The sequence below is a fragment of the Aotus nancymaae genome, unplaced genomic scaffold, assembly GCF_030222135.1.
Source record: "Aotus nancymaae isolate 86718 unplaced genomic scaffold, 86718_ANA_hifiasm-v0.15.2.pri h1tg000040l, whole genome shotgun sequence".
In the NCBI taxonomy this organism is placed as follows: Eukaryota; Metazoa; Chordata; class Mammalia; order Primates; family Aotidae; genus Aotus; species Aotus nancymaae.
This window is the reverse complement of record NW_026988454.1, coordinates 48731718-48745406: the sequence shown is the minus strand read 5'-3', so window position 1 is coordinate 48745406 and position 13689 is coordinate 48731718. Positions and strand designations below refer to the sequence as shown.

General features: G+C 43.8%; 1 protein-coding gene across 10 annotated transcripts in view; it reads right to left on the bottom strand.

Annotated features, from left to right (window-relative positions):
- MCM9 (minichromosome maintenance 9 homologous recombination repair factor) overlaps window positions 1–13689 on the bottom strand; it is a 323915-nt gene that overhangs the window by 209712 nt on the left and 100514 nt on the right. The window lies entirely within an intron of this gene.

Here is a 13689-nt window from a genome sequence, read left to right as displayed (position 1 = left end):
GCTCACTGCAACCTCCACCTCCAGGGTTCAAGCAATTCTCCTGCCTCAGCCTCCCAAGTAGCTGGGACTACAGGCACATGCCACCATGTCCAGCTAATTTTTGTATTTTTAGTAGAGACAGGGTTTCACCATGTTGGCCAGGATGGTCTTGAACTCCTGACCTCGTGATCTGCCCACCTCGGTCTCCCAAAGTGCTGGGATTACAGGCATGAGCCACCACACTTGGCCCGTATGTTATGTTTTTTTTTTTAACCACACACACAAAAGAACAGAAGCTGTTATGGAGTGAATGTGTGTGTCCCCCTCCACTTCACATGTTGAAGTCCTAACACCCCATGTTATGGTATTGGGAAGTGGGGCCTTTGGGAGGTGATTAGGTTTAATGAGGCTATGAGGGTGAGACTCTCTGAGTGTCCTACACATACATGAGCAAAAAATAACTTTCCATTGTGTTAAGTCACTGATCGCTGTAGCAGTTAGCCTACTCTGACTCATATGTAGCATAATCTCTCTAGCAAGCTCCAGATCCTTGGCTATGGCAAAACTTATCCCAACAATGTTTGAGTGGTCTCATCATCAAAGGAATCAGGCCAGAGAACAGCCTGCGAAGCAACACTGACATAACTTTGTAGACTGTCTGACATTTCTATATTAACAGGCTTTGGTTTTTAAAAAGTGTTTAGCATTTTTTTTAAAAAAAAAACCAACAAAACTGCAAAATAAAACTATGTTAATGGTATTCTCACAATCCATTATATATATATTTGGTAATCTTAAAATGCTAGGTATATACATTCTCTCATCCCCCCCATTTTTTTAAATTTTCTTTTTATTTGAGACAGGGTCTCACTCTGTTGTCCAGGCTGGAGTACAGTGGCGCAATCACAGCTCACTGCAGCCTCCACCTCCCGGGATCAAGCAAACCTCCATCTCAGCCGCCTGTGTAGCTGAGACTACAGGTGTGAGCCACCATGCCCAGCTAATTGTTATACGTAGAGACTGCGTTGCACTATGTTGCCCAGGCTGGTCTCGAACTCCTTGGCTTAAGTGATCTCCCCACCCTCACCTTGGCTCCCAAAGTGCTGGGATTACAGGAGTGAGCCACTGTGCTTGGCTCCTCCTCAACTTTTTAACAAGGTGGGTAAGGTTGACAATTACCTTTTACATCTACACTGGCTCAATGAATAGTAATGAGATTTACAACAAGGGGAATAGGAAAGAGGAAAGGGTAAAAGTACTGACCATATAAATCATCCAGGAAGAGCAGTAAACTCTCAAGGTACATGATTTGAACTTATATTTTCACATCCTGGTGGCACGCTTGGCTGCCTCCAAAGATCACTTCATCTGTTTCACAGCCTATGCAGCCCCCTAAGGGGTCAGGGCCCACCTAGCAGGGTTGGCTGCTCCTCTTCTCTCTGCCTCTCTCTCCTCTGGTTCCCCCTTAACTGGAGGCTAGACTGTGAAGACTGCCACCAGAGATACAGCTTCTTAAGGTCCTTGAAGGATGAGGTAAACAGGATGCTTGGGTACCGAGCAAGCACCCGATACAGTAGCAGTGGGTCCTAAGTCAGGCTGATTAACAAGACCCAAAGTAGGTTTTAACAATGTAGATTCCCAGGTTCCACCTCACAGATTCTGATTAAGTCGGCTTGCACCAGAAAACTGATGGCTAGTCAAGTGAGGATCCGTGCCCTGGAATCACAGTATACAATAAATGGTTATTTGGCTGTCTTGTTACACTGTTGCGAATGTCTTGAGAACAAAGGCCTCATCTTTTCATCTTTAAGATGCCAGCAGCTACCAGAAAGCATGACACTGTTTACTGCTCAAAAAGATATGTCTACTGACCAAAACAATTGCTATCTTGCCTTTTTTGGTTTTTTTTTTTTGACATGGAGTCTCACTCTGTCACCCAGGCAGGAGGACTGCAGTGGCATGATCTCACCTCACTGCAACCTCCGCCTCCTGGGTTCAAGAGATTCTCCTACCTCAGCCTCCCAAGTAACTGGGACTACAGGCATGTGCCACCACGCCTGGCTAATTTCTGTATTTAAAGGTTTCACCATATTGGCCAGGCTGGTCTCAAACTCCTGACCTCGTGATCCACCTGTCTTGGGCTCCCAAAGTGCTGGAATTACAGGCATGAACCATTATGCCCAGCCTCTCTTGCCGTTTTTAATTTTCAGATTGTACTTCCTACCTAGGCATGTGAATATAATTCGGTAACCACCACATATATCATGGAAATGTTACATTTTCTCCTAAAAAATGTGTCTTCAGCAAATATTGGGGATGTCCTTGATTATTTAAAAATCTAGTGATACCCTACCTTTGATGAGATGCTATCCTGCTTAAGTTTGAAAAGAACCTTGAAAATAATGAAACATTATCTTTCCCAAATCATGATTTATTTAGCATCCCACAGCCTTTAAAGCTTATCAAGTTATTTCAAATGACTACACACTGTCATGTGGCACTGTGCTGCCATTCACTAGGCACAGGCGCCATTTACACAGTTTTAAAAAAGTAAATTTTAATACTGACACTTTTTCCCCCCGGGGGCAGAGTTTTGCTCTGTCATCCCAGCTGGAGTGCAGTGGTGCAATCATAGCTCGCTGCAGTCTCAACCTCCTAGGCTCAAGTGATCCTCTGGTCACAGACTCCTAAGTATCTGGGACCACACGTGTGCATCACCATGCCTCACTATTTTTAAAATTTTTTGTAGAAAAGGGGTCTTGTTATGTTGCCCAGGTCGGTCTTGAATTACTAGCTTCTAGTGATCCTCTGCCTCAGCCCTGCGAAGTGCTAGGATTCCAGGTGTGAGCCACCACTCCTGAGCCCCTTTTTTTCAAAACAAAAAACTCATGTTGCATCATTTGCTTCCCGGTTTCCTCTTACTTGTATTTCATTAAGCAGCCAGGACAAAATTTACGTAATTAAACTCCCAAACTTTAAAAATGTTTCCAGATTTAAGTAACATAAAGAACAACAAAATTATTGGTCTTCACCAGCATGTATTGATTCAAGAAGACTTATATTTTGGTACTGACATGATGAGTTACATTTTTAGTAGGCAGGCTCTAAGCATCCTAAGTGTTTTAGCATTTTTTTTTTCTGTTCTGACTATAACAACCTTTTGCAGTGCAGAAATCACATTGGCCTCTCCCAGTTGCTTAAACATTTGAGTGGTAGAAATTATGATATGCCCTTGCAGGTAAGGTATGTGCTATCCACAGGAAAACACTGCATAAAGCTTGAACTCAACTCAAAAGAGCAATTTGTGAAATTACCATAGTTAAATGAAACACTTGAGTGTGCTTATTTTCAAAAAAGAACTAACTCTCTGCAGTACATATAAGTGACACATTAAAAAAAAACTCAGAAATTTCCTGTAGCCTTGGAGGCCAGTCAGATATTCTGATCCAGTCTTAAGGGAGATTATAATTCAAATCAAAACTCTTTCACAAATCAGTCAAACTTTAGTCACTTGAGACACAAGAGAGAGAAAAAGAAAAAGAAAGCAAAAGCAGACATATTCAAGAGTTCCTGGAAATGATGTTGCAAGGTACCCAGTGTCTCAAAGGAAAACCTGAAGTGGTTAGAGAGGCAGGGCCCCAGAATATCTAGATGATGATGGCTCAGTGAAGGATTCTTATTGTAGGTGGAGAAGTAGATAAGGTTTTTCTTAAGAGATTCAGAGTATTTTGGTATAATTCATAATTAAAGTGTTCTCTTTGCACACTTACCCCCTTATCTGCTATTAACTTACTTCACGGCATGCTGTGAGTCTCTAGAGACATTTTCTCAGGACTTTTGCATTTGGCAGTTAACTGTATACTTGTGCATCAGGAAGATTAACTGGCCTCTAATTAGGGATAATGAACTTAAGATTCTGAAAACTGCTAGCCAAAAAAGTTGGATGAACTACTGTGGAGGCTGATCCAACTTATTCTTAAATTGTAGAGTGACACAGAGTGTTATGAAAAATGAACACGAGTTAAGGCGTAACTTTTAGAGTGTTTTCATTGGTTCCCACCACCAAGCAGATGATAGATATACAATTGTAACTGGGGGTACACATAACTACTGACCCCCAAATAACCCAACATTTACTATTCTCGTATCTTTTTGTAAGTGATATTATGTCAAAAGCGGAAGTTAAAAAATAAATAAAAAAAAATTTTAAAGGCCAACTTAAATCAAGGAAAACAAATCACATAGTCGGTGACAGCTAACTGTAAAAACTACTACAGAGCCTGAACTAGAGTCTTCATCTCAATAGGTACACAAGACTAAGTACTGTCTTTGAAACCTTTCCATCCTTTTTGCCTATCTCTGAACCTGCTGAGCTCAAGACTTTTCTCATGAAGAGTTACCTCCTATACAGATGGATTGACCAGACTGTTCTGTCTGTCTAAACAATTGTTTCCTGGTGCTGACAAAATGACCCTTGTTTTATGACCTGTTCTTTGGTATATTTCTTAAGTGATTCTTTGTCCTCCTTACAGTTCTGGACAGGCCAAACACTGGAATGTCCCCCAAGCACATAACCCCACAATTCCTTCTGTGTAAACTGCCTTACAGGAACAGCTGCCCAGAGCAGAGATTGACATTTGACCCAAGAGCGGCCATTCCATAAACTAGCCAGAAGCCTAGAGCTGGTCTTGCATAAATCTTTAAATATGGATGATTATATCTAACTGGGTCTCTCTAGAGGGCATTTGAAATGGAGACAGGAAGGTAAACTCATCTACTAAGGAGAGCTGAATAAGCATAAAATACCCACAAACACACAAAAAAATCAGCAACAGAAAGTATCTGAGTAATAATAATGGGAGAACAGGTTTGAAGATGAATAAACTTCTGATGCTGTGGTGGCAGTGAGATAATACAGCTGCTAATATACCTCTACTTTGAACAAACTCCCGTTCCCCCAAATTATGCTACAGCAGAACAGTAGTAAAGTAAGTTGTGGAGCTGGAACCGCCACATAGCCCAGACTAGCTCTGAACTCTCTGCCCTTAATTATTATAGTAATTCTGTCTATGCCCAGTGTATTCTTGTAGTCACTAAAACAGGGAGGAGCTCTTCTTCTGAAAAAAATTTTTGTTCATCTTTTTTTATTTTTTCAGTCTCACTGGAGAAGGGGAAGAGCTCTTGATGTTGTTTCCTGAACTTTTCCATGCCTAGCATAGGATGTTCAATATTTTATAATATAAAACCATATTTTATGTACATAGTCTACAACAAACCATCCTGCAGCCAAATTTGTAGGCTAGCCCATGATTTGCAACCTCTCACAGGTGACAAACGTTAACCTTAAAGGTTAACCATTTATTCATTGGATGACTGAATTTTTTATATAATTTTTTTCTAGTCTAAACTTGAAGGCCTCTATAATCCTACCCTATAGGTAACCTGATCTTTAGGCAGCTCTCATTAATAAGTTTTCCTGTTACTGATTTGAAATATGCTTCCCTGAACCTTCCAGCCATTGATGCTAAAGGATATGAATAAACCTAATTCCATTTCTATATTTGAGTTCTTCAAAATAATTGTAGATAACCACTTTTCCAATTACTTTTCCTAGATGTGGTTCAGAAATAACATGGGTAATATATTAAAAATACATAAAATATATAGTAAAAGTCAACATAAGAGTTAAACAATGTAAGAAAGAGTAACTTTTAAAAAGTGAAATGTTGATTTCTGGGTTCCCAAAGGATAATGGCAGCTACTCATAGCCATACTTCAACATATCCTCCAAAGGCCTCATAAATAAAGAAAACAAATAAGCCCATAAAACAAAACTCAAGAAACTAAAAAATAACAAAGAAAGTGGGAGAATATGACAAGCTTCAGTTTATATATAAATAGAGAAATAAACACTAGAAACCAGCAAAGCTAACTCTAGAGCCCTTACCGGAGTGGAAAGATCAGTGGAGACTAAATGAAAGGAGGAGCGAGCAATTGGGGGCCTCATGCTGGAGAACACAGATAAAATTGCCAGGAGGAGGAGAGAATCCCACGCAGAGTGGGGAAATATTGAGAACAGGTTTCAAACCTTGTGAATCAAAGTCATTGACTACTAGAGAATAGAAAGAGGGGCTTGAAAGTTCCTGGGACCAGAGCTGGCAGTCTTGGAAAGAGTCCTGGAGTAGATGGAGGAGACCTGCAAGGGGCAGGAGTCGCTTGGAGTCTTGGTGATCAGGGGAATGAGGAGGCAAGCAGGGGATATTAAATATCTTAAAGAAACAAGAGTCACAAAACAGAAACATCAACCATCCCCTTATGAAAAACACTATTAAGTAAAACGCACTTAACTGAGATTTCTCTGAACTAAACGTGAGTATACCATCCAACCTCACCATCACTTTAATAGAATATCTATTAATAATGACTCAGAAAAAGATAAGACATTTTAAAATGAATGGAAATAACATGCAGCTCCATAACACTACTACAAGAATAAAAATATTTCAGTTGATTAAACTCTCACTTCCCTACCACCACAAAAAAAATCTCACAAAGCAAAGGAAATCTGTAACATAGTGCCCTGACTTGAATTAAATATCCTTAAGCAAACGTTTGCAAATATGAAAAACCATCCCAAATCAGAAATTCAAAAATTCATAATATAAAAGCACAAAAAAGCAAAATATATATATTCAGAGATGATAAAACAGAAGGAAGAAATGGGTGTGGGGGAAGAAAATGAAATAATCTTAGAAATACACATCTGACTAAGGCAGAAACAGAGAATCAAATACTGCATGTTCTCACTTACAAGCGGAAGATAAACAATGGGCAGACATGTTCATAAAGATGGAAACAACAGACACTGAGGACTCCAAAATGGGGGAGCCAAGGACATCAGCAAGGGTTGAAAAACTACCTACTGGGGACTATGTCACTATTTGGATGACGGGTTCAATAGAAGCCCAAGCCCCACCATTACATAATATACCCATGTAACAAACCTGCTCATATACTCCATGAATCTTAAAAAAAAAAAAAAAGAAAAAAAAAATGAAATGAACATTTGAATCTAAGGAATCTAAGAAAGAACAGACAGGACTGAAAATATAATAAAGGGTGCTAAGGAGAGGAATACAAATAGCCAAGAGAATGAAACAAAATACAGAAGAGCTAAAAAGTTTAAGAAAAAAAAAATAGTGGGCCAGGGTGAGCCCCGCGTCCCGGCGCCACTCGGCCCAGGGCAGGGATCCCGCCACGGCCGGGACCGCCCGGTCTGGCCCCCGCCCGCGCCTCCCGGCGCCCCGCGCCGCACCCTCCCCGCGCCAGCGCGGCCAGACCGGGCAGCCAGGTGCGGGCGGGCAGGGGATGCCGCTGGAGCCGCGGGCGGGGGCCGGGGGCTCGAGCGGGACCCCCGGCCGCCCCCATCCTGTGCCCTCGCTGTGTGTAGTCGCCTCGCGGCCCCGACCCACGCCCTCCCGCGCACCGCGCGCTCCTGTGCCCCGGAGACCCCGCGTGCTCGGCACTGGTTTGGGCTCCCCAGAAAAATCATTTTTCTTCTCTGGGAGTGTGAACATTTGTAGCATTGATTTCCCAGATCTGGTAACATGGCAAAAGATTTTGTTCTAGGTTTTTTTTTTTTTTCATGTCAGTAAATATAAGCAGAGATAATTCTAAAAAGTTTGTGGAACATTTCAGACATGCACAAAGGAGAGAGATTGGGCAGGTGCCTCGTCCCTGTCGCAGACCTGGGTGACTCCCTGACTGGCCAGGTTGATCATTAAGTAGTTATTAAATATTCTGACATGTGTCTCTCAGAGATCATCATTCACTGTCACTGTCACATAGGCAGCATTTAGATTTCTCAAGTTATCTCAAATTTGGAAAGTTTGTTTGCATTGGAGCCTTGCTCCCTTTCAGCAGCTCCTGGAGTCTGGTCTCGATGCCCCCTCACTCACTCCACCCTGATGATGTGCTGCCCTGGCTGAATTTCATCCTTTGAAAGGTGTTGTGCGTTGGGAACCTTTGGGAGTGACTAGGATTGAATGAGGCCACCAGGGTGTAGCCCCTCACCCCGTTGGATCAGCGTCCTTATAAGCCAGTTTCCAGGGCGAGCCTGCCCTTTTCCCACCTTGTGAAGCCCAAGGAGGAGTTGGTAGGTGCAGCCTGGAAGCTGGCTCTGCCCTGACCTCCAGCTTCCACCTCCAGGACAGCAAGAGGGAACCCTCGCACATAGGGCTCTAGGATCGCAAGAGAGAACCCTTTCATGTAGGATTCCAGGACCATGAGAGAGAATCCTTGCACGTAGGGCTACAGGGTCGCAAGAGAAAACTGTTGTATGTAGGGTTCATGACCACAAGAAAGAATCCAGGACTGCGAGAGAGAACCCAGGACTGCGAGAGAGAACCCAGGACCGCGAGAGAGAACCCCTGTATGTAGGGCTCCAGGACCGCGAGAGAGAACCCAGGACCGCGAGAGAGAACCCAGGACCATGAGAGAGAACCCAGGACCATGAAAGAGAACCCCTGTATGTAGGGCTCCAGGACCGCGAGAGAGAACCCAGGACCGCGAGAGAGAACCCAGGACCCAAAACCGCGAGAGAGAACCCAGGACTGTGAGAGAGAACCCAGGACCACGATAGAGAACCCAGGACCACGAGAGAGAACCCAGGACCACGAGAGAGAACCCAGGACCATGAGAGAGAACCCCGGACCGTGAGAGAGAACCCAGGACCATGAGAGAGAACCCCAGACGGTGAGAGAGAACCCCTGTATGTAGGGCTCCAGAACCACGAGAGAGAACCCAGGACTGTGAGAGAGAACCCAGGACCACGAGAGAGAACCCAGGACCGCGAGGGAGAACCCTGGACCATGAGAGAGAACCCAGGACCCAGAACCACGAGAGAGAACCCAGGACCAGAGAGAGAACTCTGGACCGTGAGAGAGAACCCAAGACCGTGAGAGAGAACCCCGGACCGTGATAGAGAACCCAGGACCGCGAGAGAGAACCCAGGACCACAAGAGAGAACCCAGGACCATGAGAGAGAACCCAGGACCGTGAGAGAGAACCCAGGACCCAGGACCGTGAGAGAGAACCCAGGACTGTGAGAGAGAACCCCGGACCACGAGAGAGAACCCAGGACCGCGAGAGAGAATCCTGGACCGTGAGAGAGAACCCAGGACCGCGAGGGAGAACCCAGGACCCAGGACCGTGAGAGAGAATCCAGGATGACAAGAGGGAACCCAGGACCGTGAGAGAGAACCCAGGACCGTGAGAGAGAACCCAGGACCGTGAGAGAGAACCCAGGACCGTGAGAGAACCCCGGACCGCGAGAGAGAACCCAGGACCGTGAGAGAACCCCGGACCGCGAGAGAGAACCCAGGACCGTGAGAGAACCCCGGACCGCGAGAGAGAACCCAGGACCGCGAGAGAGAATCCAGGACCCAGGACCGCAAGAGAGAACCCAGGACCGTGAGAGAACCCCGGACTGCGAGAGAGAACCCAGGGCCGCAAGAGAGAACCCAGGACCGTGAGAGAACCCCGGACTGCGAGAGAGAACCCCGGACCGCGAGAGAGAACCCCGGACCGCGAGAGAGAACCCAGGACCGCGAGAGAGAATCCAGGACCCAGGACCGCAAGAGAGAACCCAGGACCGTGAGAGAACCCCGGACCGCGAGAGAGAACCCAGGACCGCGAGAGAGAACCCAGGACCGCGAGAGAGAATCCAGGACCCAGGACCGCAAGAGAGAACCCAGGACCGTGAGAGAACCCCGGACCGCGAGAGAGAACCCCGGACCGCGAGAGAGAACCCAGGACCGCGAGAGAGAACCCCGGAACGCGAGAGAGAACCCAGGACCCAGGACCGCAAGAGAGAACCCAGGACCGTGAGAGAACCCCGGACCGCGAGAGAGAACCCCGGACCGCGAGAGAGAACCCAGGACCGCGAGAGAGAACCCAGGACCGTGAGAGAGAACCCAGGACCGTGAGAGAGAACCCAGGACCGTGAGAGAGAACCCAGGACCGTGAGAGAACCCCGGACTGCGAGAGAGAACCCAGGACCGTGAGAGAACCCCGGACTGCGAGAGAGAACCCAGGACCACGAGAGAGAACCCAGGACCCAGCACCATGAGAGAGAACCCAGGACCCAGGACCGCGCGAGAGAACCCCGGACCGCGCGAGAGAACCCAGGACCCAGGACCGCGCGAGAGAACCCCGGATCGCGAGAGAGAACCCAGGACCGTGAGAGAGAACCCCTGTATGTTGGGCTCCAGGACTGCGAGAGAGAACCCTTGTACGTAGGGCTGCAGGCTGTGGTGTTTGTTAGCGGGATTCGAATGGACTAAGACTTGGCTCACATGTTTATTTAGGTTGCCTGCAGCACTTTGCCTTTATCTAAGCAAGTCTGTGATAAATGCACTGGCTGGGTTGGGCTTCCAATTACCCTCTTAATGGGTTCTTGGAAGTGCAGCTGCCCAGGCAGGGATCGAGGATGGGGAAGAGGACCTGGGCGCCGTCAGCCACGGCATCTCTGCCAGCCCAGGAAGGCAGGCTGTTGTTTGCATTTCTCCGAGCACTAATAGGATAGCCAGAACGTCTTGTCTTATGTTTGGTAATAGCTTTGTGTCTTCTGTATTTTCTTACCAGGTGATTGTCTTTTAATCAAGTTCTGATTCTTATCCAAGAACAAGGTTTGAGTCTCCATTTGGGTAAAGTTTCCTTTACCTTTAGAAAAATTAGGATCTCTGTGAAAGTTTTAGTTTTGCAAATAACAGATCTTGCTTGTAGGTTTGATCTCAGGGGTTATATATTTTTAAAAATTGTTGTTATCAATGAGTGTTTTTACCTATTGTATTTTCTAACTGGTTATTATTACTTATAAAGGTCTGTTTTTTCTAGTAAAAAACAAATAGTTGCTACAGAGCCTAGGAAAAATGCTAACATATAAATAGTTTCTGAAAAATAAAAATAAAACAAAGAACTGAACTAATGTGTCAAACGAGCATTCAAGAAAAATTTCCAGGGATAAAAGAATACTCTACATGTCAAAGGCTCACCCATATATAGAAAAACTGACCAGGAATAATCAACTGAGACATAGCCTAGTAAAAATATTATACTTCAAAGATAAAGGGAAAAACCCTCTGGGCCTTCAGGCAAAAGCTAAATCACCTATAAAACAAATGGTATCAGAATGGCATCAGACTTGTCAATATCAACACACAAAGCAAGACTTTAGGAAAGAAAGTGTAAGCCAAGGTCTTTATATCCAGCCAAGCTATTTTTCAAGTGTCAATGCTATGAAAAATGGTTTGAAACATGCAAATATTCAAGACAATAATCAGGAGACTTTCCTAAGGTATGTGCTAGAGATGGACTCCATTCAACCAAGAGATGATGAGGATGCCCTGGCCCTCATCTGACTCACTATCACCTCAAAGATGGATGGTGAAGCACTTTATTTTAGATAGACGAAAGCAAAAGAAAGGATAAAAGTGGAAGAACAGTAAGTAAGTACTATTTGTCCTGACAAAGTACAAATAATACAACTATTTATTTAAGTGAAGAGAAGAAGGGAGAAAGGGGAAAGTAGAATAAGCTCATTAATTACTACCTGGCTAATAGACTGGAGTCATACAATACTATTTAAAGTTTCCAAGGGAGGAGAAATAGGGCTGAAGGCATTGTAAAAGGTATTTTAAAATGTAAGCCCTCTAGGAGTTGTCAAACTACAGTCCAAATGCAGCCCACAATCTGTTACAATAAATAAAATTTTATTGAAACACTCCCATCTGTTTACATATTATGGCTCTATTGTCTACATTACAGTCATACTGATGCAGTTACACTGTCTACATCAGCAGAGATGAGTAGTTGCAACAGAGTTTGGCCCACAAAGTCTAAAATATTTGCTAACCTGATCTCTACAGAAAGTCTGTCAACCCCTAACCTATAATAAAAATGCAGCTGGGCGCGGTGGCTCATGTCTGTAATCCCAGCACTTTGAGAGTCCGAGGCGGGCAGATTGCCTGAGCTCAGGAGTTTGAGACCAGCCTGGGCAACATGGTGAAACCCCATCTCTACTAAAATACAAAAAATTAGCCAGGCGTGGTGGTATGTGCCTGTAGTCCCAGCTTAGGGACACTGAGACAGGAGAATAGCTTGAACTTGGGAGGCAGAGGTTGCAGTGAGTTGAGACTGTGCCACTGCACTCCAGCCAGGACCACAGAGCGAGACTTCATCCCTACCCCCTCCAAAAAAGAAAAGGAAATGTAAACTTTCCTAAATGCCAAACACACAGAAAAATAAACACAGTAAGTTTTAAAAAAATGAAGCTGTTGACACCAAGCATATTGATTATGCCAATAAATGTAAGTGTGCTTAACTAACACATTAAAAGATAAAGATTTTTTGGTTGTTCATAAAGTTAAACCTAATTCTATGCTGCATACAAAAGAACAAATTGAAATCAAAAGGCCAAACATAAAGAACAAAGATATATTAGGTAAATATAAATAATATGAAATCTAGAGTTGTGATCCTGATATAGGCAAGGTAAAATTCAGGCCACAAAACATTAAGACAAAGAAATACAAATGTTAAAGGCCACAACAACTACCTTCATAAAGCAGAAACTACAAGAGATACAAAGAGAAACAAACAATAATAAGAGACTTTAACATACCACTCTCAGCCTAAAATGCATCAAACAAACAAAAGGTAAGTAAGGATACAGAAGACCTAAACAAAATCATTTATAAAGTACAGTTTGTGTGTGTGTGTGTGTGTGTGTGTGTGTGTGTGTAATACATATACATTATATTCTCATTATAGAGAATATAATTTGTGAAGCATAAAAGGGCCAGTATTAAATTGACCTTATATTAGGCCACAAAGATAAAAACCTCATGAAGTTCATTAAAGTACCCAAAGGCCCATCAATGATAGACTGGATAAAATATGGCACATATACACCATGGAATACTATGCAGCCATGAAAAAGGATGAATTCGTGTCCTTTGCAGGGACATGGATGAAGCTGGAAACCATCATTCTCAGCAAACTAACACAAGAACAGAAAACCAAATATCGCATGTTCTCACTCATAAGTGGGAGTTGAACAATGATAACACATGGACACAGGAAGGCGAATATCATACAATAGGGCCTTTTGGGGGCTGGGGGGGCTAGGAAGAGACAGCATTAGGAGAAATACCTAATGTACATGAGGGGTTGATGGGTGCAGCAAACCACCATGGCACATGTATACATATATAACAAACCTACACATTCTGCACATGTATCTCAGAACTTATATAATAATAATAAAGAAACAATACAAACAACATTCTCTGACCACAATGGGATAAAACTAGAAATTATAAACAATATCAAAAAGTGGTCCTTCTACCTAGAGACTAAAATCTTGCTAAGCTACTCTTGGGAGAAAGGAGATACAAACCAAAATTGCAGAATTCTAAAACACGATTATAATAAGAATACTACATATAATCATCTATGAGATACCACTGAAGCAGTGCTAAGGAGTATATGCAGTTTGCTATGTGTTAGATAAGAAAGCAGGAAGATGCATAAACAGGCACACACACCTATCCCCATGGGTTTTTCTTATTTTTGCAAAAAAGAAATACAGGAAGGACAAATCAGAAACTATATCTATCAAGGATAGAAGAAAATAGAATGGAAGGGGTA